The sequence below is a fragment of the Struthio camelus genome, unplaced genomic scaffold (assembly GCF_040807025.1).
Source record: "Struthio camelus isolate bStrCam1 unplaced genomic scaffold, bStrCam1.hap1 HAP1_SCAFFOLD_77, whole genome shotgun sequence".
In the NCBI taxonomy this organism is placed as follows: Eukaryota; Metazoa; Chordata; class Aves; order Struthioniformes; family Struthionidae; genus Struthio; species Struthio camelus.
This window is the reverse complement of record NW_027182600.1, coordinates 199,394-211,149: the sequence shown is the minus strand read 5'-3', so window position 1 is coordinate 211,149 and position 11,756 is coordinate 199,394.

Sequence of the window (11,756 nt, the reverse complement as noted above, 5' to 3'; positions counted from 1 at the left end):
CACCCCGTATAGCTAGGTTTCAAATATCTTGGGACTAGATTTGAAGTATCATTGTCAAAATAAATACCGGTCCATGTCCAATTTAAACTGTACCAAGTGTACGCTTCTAACAAGACTGATAAATCCATGAGAAGATGCTAGTGGACCCAGGCTGCTTGGTTTTTAGCCGAAGGTAAACTCATGCTTGGCTTGGTCAAGTCAGCCACAGCACAAAGTCTTCCTAGCTCTACTAGAATGTCACTGAAAGGGTAATATTAGTAAATGTCAGAGGCTAACACGAGTAAAGATTAGTCACTAACGTTAAGCAATGTTTCTGTGAAGAAGTAGCTTTCTGGTGGTGAAAACAAATCCCCCCCCCCGGTTGATTGGACTCAACCTGGAGAGCTAGGATCTAAGCCTGGGATTTAAGCACAGGAGTGCCATGAATGGCCAGCAGGAGGCATTCCCCCACGTTTGTGACTGCTAAATGAACCTCTTTCTACACAGCTCCAGGGCAGAGAACACCACCAACAGTAAGCGTATGCTGTGCTTGCTTTACAGACAGCACAGTACCGCTCTAACAACTCTCTAGGTGTTTTTTTCCTTTTAAGAACAGGTCCTGTTTTGCAAGGATGAGGCACAAATACGTATGGCCTTCCTACAGAGAAAGAAAACAACTGCTGATAACAATAAATAATTTAGGAAAATATTCATATGCTTTACAGTCAATAGCATATTCTACAAGCTGCTGAGCCTGCACATCTTCTACCTCTCCACCAAGATTTTTTTAAATTTTGCTCTTATGCTTTTACTCCTTCACTCGCCAGCCCGATAAGGTACTTCTTCAACACAAGTGCGAACGCAAAAGCTACCTGTTAGCCCGACTCAATTTCTTTTTAGCATTTTAATTTCCCTACAGAGTGAATTTCTCACATGAGGTTAGCTTCTTATTCTGAAAGAGCATTGGAATACTTTCTAAGAACTTACAAACTGCTCCCTGATCCTGCAAGCGCCGTCTTCACAGACAGTTTCCGAGTTTGCTGCTTTGTGCTTTATGTCACTGCCAAATGTTGTGCCTGTCCCGTTTTATAGAGGGTAACCTCAAACATGGACTATCCATCCCTATGCCTCCAGGTCAAGAGGGAACAGTGGAAAAACATGAAGCGCCTTTGGTATTGTAACCAGCTGATCTCTTCCAAGACATCCACAGCCCACTCAGAATAACCAAATTAAGTAGCAGAAGGATGACTTTTTAAAACAGATACATAAATAGCTTCCCAAAAGAGCACTTGCACAAGTGAGTAATTCTGGAGACAGGACACTTTTGCTTTATCACAGGAGCAGTGCCAGGCTGTTCCCCTTCCCTTACACAAACTCATTCAAAAGGTCCGAGAACTGACATAATACCAGCCTGTGCACATGATGCGTCCACAGGCTATGCTAGCGCAACCGCACGTGTAAAGAACAGCCCAGCTTCTCCCCGGGAAACTCTACAGCAAGTCTGCATTGTGCAATTATGTGCAATTGTAGCAGCTATTGCAGCTATTGCAGTTATGGAAAGAGTGAGCGACGGAAATTGTGGAACAGCTTTAGTACTGTACTTTACTGCTCTACACGTTCTTTATCTCGCCTTGCCGTGTCAGCAGGAAAAAGTTTCTTCCTTGGTTATTTGAACTCCTGACAATAGGCAAAGCTTGAAAAAAGCAGTGTGTCCCTTTCCCCGCTTGCAAGACAAGAAAAAAAGCCCCATTTAGAATATGATGGAGAAAAACATCTCAAACCACTCTCAGTATTGACAAGGGGGATTTGTAAAGAAATGGTACAGTATAGCTCTGCGTGAGTCTCAGGGCGTCTTTCCTGAAGCATAACCACAGGGCGACACTCATAAAGGAGGAGACTTAGTCACATTACCTAGAAACAGAACTCTTGGAAAAACTTCTAAGAACGGGCTCCAGGCACTGGGAGGCAATCCTGTGTAGCGATAGCAAGTGACTGTACGACTTTAACGTGGCTGCGCTTGACTGCCTGAGATGGCCTTAGACGACCCACGTGTCTCCACCTTAGTCAGTTGGCCAAAACAAGAACGGGGTTTCCACGCAACTTATTGGCAACGCGTTGTTATTTGCTGCTCAGGCTTCCAGTCCGTTTCCAATCAAGAGACAGCTTAGTTTTAGCCACATGAAGTACAGTGACATTTTAAATGTACCTTCCAAAGTTAGTGGTTGAACGGAACTGAAGAGGCTAGAGGGAGACACAGACAGGAGGGCAGGAGGAGATTGAATAGCAAAAGGAGTGACAGCAGAGCCGTCATTACGGGACCAGACTACAGACGCGACTCCACACCTGCAACCGTGACAATGACGGCCAGCAGAGCAGAGGAATAGAAGGCTTGGAGAGAGAGTTTGCACCACGGGCAATAGTTCCTTCTCTTTTCTAAGGCTTCCCTCCTTTTGGTATGAGTTGTTCATTAAAATGTATTCAATTCCGAGGAGGAGGAGGAGGAGCGCCTCCACGGGGCCCAGTCACCATCATCACAGCCACCGAGTCTGACAAGAGTTCTCACAGAGAGACCTGGAGGTATCAGCAGACTTTGCCCGTGGGGAAAAATGGACTCTACGCAGACTGCTTTATTACTTTGTTGCTTACAGAAGGGCTCCATGCTGTTCAGTAGCTGTTATTTCAGTCTTCGCGCCTCGACTGCAGAGAGTTGGGCTAAGGCGTGGGATGACAGAGTTGCGGTAACAGAGCTGGGATAAGGCACTGGCTTGTGATTTGAGAACAAAATGGCAATCATGGGTTGATCTGTTGCAGCCTTTCTTCTAGTATTAAGCAAATGACTCACTCTTTCTGTGCTTCAGCGCCCACCCTGTAAAGCAGTGGGGGCAGGGGGCTAATGCAGTACGAGTGTCACAGGGACGGAGATAGTAGAGGCTCTGAGGCAGACAGATCCTCCAGCAATGGGTGCTAGGCCACATACAAAGAGAGAGGTCTAACCTCCTAGACAAACAAATGTCATAACCATTTACTTGCTGAGCCTCTGCAGACTGCTCTGTGAAATCATCCGTGCTAACTGAGATGCACCTGGTAGAAAAAAAAAACACTACAGATGCTACACAGAAAGCCACAGGCTTAGCAACAGCTGTAGGAGCAACTGGGGGAAACGTCAAGAACTCCCTTTGAGTACTCTAGATGAAGAGAAATGTTTGGCACTCAACTACAGAGGTCAGCTCAGAGCAGTGGAAACATTACCTCACCTTTGCTTGACCTGCAATTCTCTGTAGGGGGCCAGAGCAGCTTTGGGGTGTTGGAGAGAATCTGAACCCTTTCACCTGCAGTGTAGGTGACAGCAGCAAAAGCCATGGATTTTTCCCTCTAATCTCTTGCTCTGTGTATCTGTTAACCACATCATCCGCAAAGTTGTTCCTTCCCCGTGCTTTTTATAGTAGTTCAGCTACAAAGGGCCAATTAGACATTACCAGAACCCAAAGGGTTGCTTGTTCTAAAAAAACAGCTATAGAGTAAAACCCACTTGTCACGATACTGACAAGCCGGAGCATCTATTCTGAAGAAAGAGAAAAGGAAAATGTAGAGGAACTTCCTATCTTGGCATCTTTCCAGAGATGCTGCTAGTGAGCTCCCTGGCTTGAAGTACAACAAAACACCATCTTCACTGTGTGTTCTTAGCAGTTCTGCACTGAACGGTGCTCCTCAATGCAGACTCCGTGGAAAGCCATCTTCCTTTTGTGTGGAGTGGAGGAGGGCCAGATATTCCGACTGGCTAATTCTTTAAGGAAAGGAAATCCACTGCAAGCCACTGAAAGGATAAAAGCCTTCAGAAAGGATGACTGTAGAATGTCGATGAATTCTGCACCAATTCCACCTGTTATGCATCTCATCGTTAAGGGTTAGACTGAAAAGACCAGAAAGCGTCATACACTGAACACGTTCTGCCTCAAATTTCCTGGAAATCAATGCTGTACTTCATCAGATGAGGCACATTACAAGTTGTCATCTTCTAATACTCCACACACATTAATTTCCAAAAGAGTATTAGCTCAGTCTCTCTCAACGAATTTCTTTCAGTGGAAACTAACACACATTCTGAAAATCCATGACAATCCATCTCAGGCTAAAAGAAAACTCCACACACGATGCTCTTGAAGCAAACTGTGTCCTGGAGTTTCCCAGGGCTTCTTTCACCACACTCTCGGAAAACATTCCACATGGATTTTCAAGGCGCAGTGGCCATAAGAACTTGCCAGAAGACGTCGCAGACTTAAATAACCGAGAAGAGTTTGTTCCAAATGTTCACTCTGTGACAGGCCTTTTGGAGTGGGAGAGCTTCTCGCTCAGTTATCTACAATGAATCTCCAGAGGGTGACTACACCTTTTGTCTCTAGAACTGCTTTCTGACTGTAAGGGACTTCTGAAAGTCCTTTTGTCCTGCACAAAAACTGCAGGAAACAAAGCCCTAGACTTTATTCAATGGCTTTCTTTTCCTTTTATGTCCTCCCTAGATGTGTGGTCAACAATTTGCGGGGGAGGGTTGCCTTTTTTTTCTTTTTTTTTTTTTTCCATTGTGCTCCCCGACAGCTAGCAGGTCCACTGTCTGGGGAATCTTTAACCTGGAAGGAATAGATGGCACTTGGGTAACAAGGAGTTGGGTCAGCTCTTCTGATCACAGAAGACAGTGCCTTTTCCTAATTTCCTTGACGTTAATCCCTTTGCACCTTAGTGTCTCGTGCCTAAAGAGGTTCCAGCAAGACAGCAGACGAGAGTAATCCAGCTTGCCTCACACCGTTTTACATCTTTGAAGAAAGCAATTATTTTGTGTGGCCCTTATTCGAAAGCGTACTAACATTCTAAACTCCAGAGCCAAGAAAGGCAGAAAATTGCGTCCAGAGACGCATACTGTGGGTTACCGTCTCTCATCTCCTTTCACATGGTCAATACAGACTCGCTCTGCATACTACACAGAAAGTCATTCTCTGACCTAGTTGCCCAATGATCAGATGACTATCACGGCTGGAGATCGTGGAGACCTCTTGCAAGTTATCACAATAGTTCCAAAAACCAAGGTCACAATCAGAGGCCTCCTCTAATCCAAGCCCAGAGCCGCTCTCTCAGCTCATTATCCAGTAAAAAAGCAGACCCTCTGTTTTACACTCACGTGGAATACTCCTCCAACAAATTCACAAATGAACGTAAAGAAAGAATGACTTTTTGACCACTGAAACACTTCAGCTTTTCTTTCCCGATAGTCTGCGTGCACACAAGGCACTCCACGAAAGTGAGCATATTCCTCCATCCTTTGGCTTTAGACTCCAAACCTGCAGTAGTCACACCGGTACAGCTATGACACCGCCCAGCTATTCACTAACTTCTACTCACCTCACATTCCTACCCCTACCAAAATATAGACCAGATCCAGCTGCAACAGGACACTGCTGAGCCTCTCCTTGACCTGCAGTGTCCTACACACTACTGTAGAACCTGTAAGGGTTCTACAATACTCATTTTGCAAGTGTGCTAACGCTCTCTTACAGTTTCTATTGCTCAGCTGCACCTTTCTTGTTTGTTTCCATACTCTTGGTCATACTCAGATCAGAAGAGAGGATTCCTGAAAAGGTGACCAGCACAAGCAATCTTTTTAGCAAGGCAAAGCTGGGCAAACGGCAAGCATCTCTCAACAACTGTTTAGTAGCAACGCTGTATGGCACACAATGGTAATAATATTACAGGCCTAGCACAGCAAATGCATGCTGCTCTTTGTGGCCCAGAAAGCGTTTCATGAAGGTGCCCCATGCAGTGATTACTATACTATGGCTATAAAGGACCAGTGCTTCACTTAGCATGGCTTTATCTGGCATAATGCAAATGAAAGCCTGAAGGAAACCTGGGCTTCAGTCAGGGTCAAGGTGGAGTCTCCAACCCTCTAATACTCTCAGGTCAGGTTATCATTTGGAGCTTGACCTGCAGTGTCCCCGAAATGCTTCTGCAATACTCATGCTGCAAGTTTCCTAATGCTCTTCTACATTTTCTCTTCCTCAACTGTACCTTTTTTGTTGGCTTTCATGCTCTTGGGTCATACTCTTTGCTCTTCAATGCTTTCTCTTCCTCTTCTACATTCTATGCTACATTTTCACTTTAGTGGGTTTCTCTTTGATTTTACGTCATCAGACACAAACTTTCACCTGGAGGCTTCTTTTGGTAAACAGTCTCTACTAACCAGCCCTACGAGCATGGGGCTTCTCCTTGGGCTCCTTTTCAGTTGGTGAGTCTCTGCGGATCCTACACTATGGCAAGATTTCATTCCTCCTTCTTACCAAGAGGAAAATTAGTAACAAATTCTTCTTTCTTGGTATTTCATGAGACCGCTAATACTGTGGCCGTTCTTACCTAACGACTCAGATATAATTTATGTTTTTAACCAACTCCTTTGATTTACTTTGAACTGAACTGAAGGCTAACGGTGTACGTAGGTGTCTAGCTTTTAAGCAACAGCCCCAAGAACAAATTGTGCAAGCCCTGAGAAAATAAATCCTGGCATTTTTACAGTGAGAACAAATTAAAAATCTTGCCAATGCTACACTTTCAAACAGAAATCAGCATCCTGATACAGCCAGCCGACAAAGCTGCTACTAAATGGTCAAGGCCCACATTTCCTTAATTGCCCTTTTGCTATCACTGGGCCTTAAATCAAAATGAGTATGCAGAAGATCATTACTTAGCTCCACAAATGCACATCTGCTCCAAAAAGTGGTCCAGAGTACCTCAGTATGTTGTGTGACTACTCGCCTTCTTCGAGAAATACATTTTGGTTGCAACACCACCGCATAAGTACAGCTCAGGTGACGGTGACGCGCTGAACGATTTGTCTCAGCACAGAGATAAAAGTACTTCCTGAGGAACCACCTTTATAGAGAGCGGTCTCAGGTAGCAGCCTCTGACTTCATGGACCGCAAGAATTTTGGGCCTTACAGGCTGTCCTGAAGCTATAAGGGCCATTCCTTTTCATCCTCCTGGTTAATAAATAGATTTTTTTTTTTTATAGCAGGTATAAAGACAGTTGAAGAGAAATTTTTTTTTTTAATAATTCCTGTACTGAGTTTGAGTACCTTCTGGCTTTCGGTTAAAAGGAAACTAAATTGCCATATGCAGTTGAAATACTTCAGCACAGACTCCATGAATTCAGGGCTACTTGTCATATAAGGCATCAAGCAGAGCCCACTAGGGGCACTGAAGCCATTGACAATGTCTAGTCTTACAAAAGCCATGGATTAACTCATCTGTACTCTCTGGGTCCTAATGGTTTGGCCGACTGATGATGGTGCAAGACTCTCAGACAGAAGGTAATTGCCTCTCCCTCTTTTTTTACTATAGATCAGCAATAATCTATCCCTTTCTCCCAGACTTAGGTCACTGCAAAGTTTTCTTCTGTTTATGTCACCACCTCGCTCCATCAGAGAGTCCTTCGTCGTCTTCCCATGGCAGTGACAAAAAAAAAGGATTTACTTTTAAGTGCCACCTCTGTGGCATCTGACTACCCCAGGAAGGCTTGACTTGTCTGATGGATTCCACTCTCTGCAGAAGATCATGACGTTCAGAACAAACGGAGCTCTTTGTCCTTCTCAGATATGCCAAGACTCTTTTCTAGACAGATTAAGACACTGGCAGGAGGCGATTGCTGAGCTCTTCCATAAAGCAGGAACCAGAAAAGATCCGTGCATTCAGTGGCATGGCCCTTCTCTTTTTAGTTATTATCGCTTGAAGTTTACAAGCAAAAATGAGTAAGTGTTCTGCCAGAACTTTTCTTCATATTAACCCCTCTGGCGACACTAAACTTCACTTTCCCGTCCGCTCTCCAGCACACCCCTGTCTCCCATGGCATCTGAAATATTTGCCAAGGCCTGAAACCACGCAGTCACCTCTTCCCCTCTCACCCCTTACTACTACTGCCTACAACTTCCCTGGAACTCGCCACAGTTCAAGGACACTCACTCACTCACGGGGTCCCACCTGCCTAAAGCTTAGCTCCTCTTCTCCCTGAGCCACTGCATCTTTTCTTGAACTCTCACCCTAGAACATCCCTGCTCTCTTTAACTTATGAGTCACTATCCCTGGAAAACATTTGTTGAGATCCTTTATCAAGCATGCACTATAACAAGGAAATGGATTGTAGTCTTGTTGAAGCAAGCTATACTTGAGGTACTAATGGGATTGCGGATTAAGGGTCCTACAGGGCCCCCTCAGAAGAGCTTGACCCTTGCGGAAGCCCTCGCAATCCGAGCTTTTACATCCACTCACCCAAAAACCGCATAACTGCATCCTTGCAGACTTCCAGGCTGTTGCCTTAACCTTTTGGTTGCCTTAGAACTCATTACTTAACTCCTGATGTCAAATGACACCACTGAGTTGTGTCCAGTTCCATCACGATGCCGACTCTGGGGCCATTACAACTGAAAGGGAAAAGCATGCAGGTCCCTTCTCTCTCCCTCCCGTGACTAGGACCGTTTCCCACACCCTACCTTCAGACAGTCTCCAAACAGAGCAGTGGAGCATGGAAGTTTTATCACTGTTTCCTTATCTTACCTAGTCTGTTACAGAGACTAGGCTCAGGTGTCTCTTCCAAAATCTTTGCAACACAAACAACTGCACCCTAGAGCAGTTAGAGCCAATTCAACAAGGGGATGTAGCCAGGCAAAGTCACAAAGCCAGATGATGGGCTACACAGTGCGCGTGAGGGGGAGCTCTCAGGAGAGCTAGGTGTGGAAATGTAGGAAACGTAGTAGGATGGTGTGGTACAAATGGCGTCATCAGAAACTCAAGTGAACAGTACCTATTTATATGGCTACTATCCCTCCTCAGTCACCACGCGCTCATCACTGTAGCACAGAATTTGCTCCACTGAAAAGGCCATTTAAATCCAGCTCTTTGGCTTCGCTCAACTAAGCAGTTTACGCTCATTTGCCTTGGAATGCTCTTCTACTCCCTAAAAACAATAACAGAAAAACAGCTTTTAATATCCTTGAATTTGAAAACACACCAGCTTCTTTTTAATAACTGCCGGAAAACTGTACCTAAACATACTTAAAACTACATTTTTCATTCTTTTTACTTAACTGCCACTTGCTTGAATTCAAGACTTTTGCAGGGGTCACAGCTCTACAAGTGGAAGACGCAAACCCCAGGTCACGTTCACAGGACTCCCACAGTTTGGACTTAAAGTCCAATACCTAAGACTTGGAATCGATTTTTCAGTGCTGGTAATATAGGCTTCGGATGATATTGAATTATGTGTGCATGCACAAACACATTATACATGGGGGCACAGACTTTGTACAGAGCAAAAAGCAGAGAGAGAGAAACACAGACACTAATATTAATGTATTACCGTTTACATCCTACTACCAGACGAGGAATGCTGTCACAGAGGTACAAGGGAAACCTTTCTGTCTCCTCAGTGACTGCTGGTAGAAGAGGGAACACTATGCGAGCATTCGGGCTTTGCAGAAGCGGGTATGGATCCAGCGGAGCTAACTCCTTCCTCTTTGACGTGAAATCATGCTTGTGTATGGGCAAACTTTGGGACTGCTGTCTGTGCCTAAGAAGTCCACAGCATTTAACCGATTTAGTGGTCAAAAGGGATAGAAATATTGCGATAGAAATCTATGTCTAACAAAAAGGCTTCTGGACAATGGCTTTGAGGTTTAATTCTTATCCTTTCTTTATAGACCGAGACACGGGAAGAAACCCCCCCCCCCACATGCCCCGAGCACAAAACCAGCGTTTCATTAACCCACATTCTACCAAAAAGAGTACAGCAGTTCTGAGTCGGTGGGTGAAAGGCAGTTGCATGACGAAAAGAAACAGACTAAAAATATAAAAAGCCAGACATGAATCCTTCTTTTTATCCGGGAGCCCTCAGTCTTAACTCTCATAACCCCATTTCCTACCATACGCCCATACTTCATTTTCAGCTCCAACTGTAACTTCTTGCAGGGAAGAAGCGCTTTCTTATTCATAACAAGTAGCCACTCCACCAGCATTGCTTCATAACAATAATGAATGACTATAGCTAGTCAACCGTTGTAGGTTGTTACCTCAGCCGTGCCGCCACCGCGCCCGCTCGCCCGGCCTCTACGCCCAGCCGCCCTCCGCCCCACACCCTCCAGCCTTCGCCTTCTGCCACCACTCGCCTCTGCTTGCTGCACACACGTCCCGCCAGCACTTGCCCACCATCGCATTTCCCCGCACCTCCAGCATCCTCTTGCAGCCCACCAGCTCTCAGGCACACGCACAGCTCCGACGTCCCTCCAGGCCCCCTTCCTCTCCCAACTCCCTGCTTGGCTCAGGGAAGAAAGCATCCTGCTGCCACCACCTCGCGCCGGACTGAAGAGCCCAAAAGCCAAGAGGAGGAAACCAGCGTAGGCAAGCACATGACCAGCACTGAGCCCCGGCAGCAGCTCAGGAGGAAAGAAAACGCACAAGAGGACATGTCTGAGGAGCTTGTCTCTCGACCGGAGCTCCTCGCCACCTCCAGAGTCAATGGCAACAAGGAGGCCCCCCCACAAGACAATTTTGGCTTGGAGGCATCTCCAAGACATCTACTGCAGGACAAATTACCCTCCACATCTGCAGCTGCTGGAGGTGTTGGGAGGCAAAGACAGCCCCACCGCAGAAAAAGGCATTACAGCCTTCTCTGTGTTCTGCAGCCCCAGCAAGAGGCTGCCTCAGTGGAGGGGCTCTTCCCCAAATCCACTGATCAGGCAACTGCCCACCAGGCCATGGCCCACCTGATGTCTCAGCATTAACCTTGACAAGTTGGCTTCCCATGGAACGCTCCATGCAGCCTGAAATGGCAGACCTGAAAAATACCTATATTCTGCTTGTGCTGCGAGGGAGGAGAACATCTCACCAAAGGAGCAGCAGGCTGCACCATCCACCAAGCCGGCAGCGGACACTGGCTGCATGTCCCGGGCCTTCTATTACTAACCGGCACGAACCGTTCTACTTCTCTGCACAGCTTGCAGCAGCTCTTCTCTATATTCAGGAACGTGAAACAAGCGACAAGTTTTTCATCTACACAAAGCTACTGGAGTCCTGGGGAGTAACTGCCAAGGGGCTGCAGTTGTGCTGGTAGATGAGAAGCGCCCCAGGGCAAAGAGCTCGCACCTTCTACCGTGCTTCTGTGGCTGTGGCACACCCACCCACACATGTAGCCCCAGAGACACCATGCATAGGGACCCAGGGCCCAATGCCCCCAGGTAGGGACCCAGGTGTCTGGGGCCCTGCTCCCCCTGGGGACTCAGGCATCTGGGTTCCTGCTCCCCTCATGCATCCAGCTGTCCAGGTCCCTGCTCCCCCCAGGGAAACAGGCATCTGCGTCACCTCTACCCCCCCAACAGGGACCCAGGTGTCCGGGACCTGATTTCCCCCAACAGGGACCCAGACATCTGGGGCCTGATTCACCCTACCCCGCAAGGGACCCAGGTGTCCGGGGCCCCTCTCCCTGCCCAGGGATCCAGCTGTCTGAGTCCCCACTCCCCCAGGGACCCAGGACTAGGGGTCCCCGCTTCCCATAGGCACCCAGATGTCTGGGTCACCTCTGCCCCCAGGGATCCAGGCGCCTGGGTCGCTGCTTTCCCAGGAACCCAGGTGTCTGGGGCCCTGCTCCCCCCGAGGACTCAGGCATCTGGGTTCCTGCATTTTTGTACCAAAAAAAAAACAACTTTCCAACCCAACCCACTTTACTGCCTCATTGCCCAAATGACCCA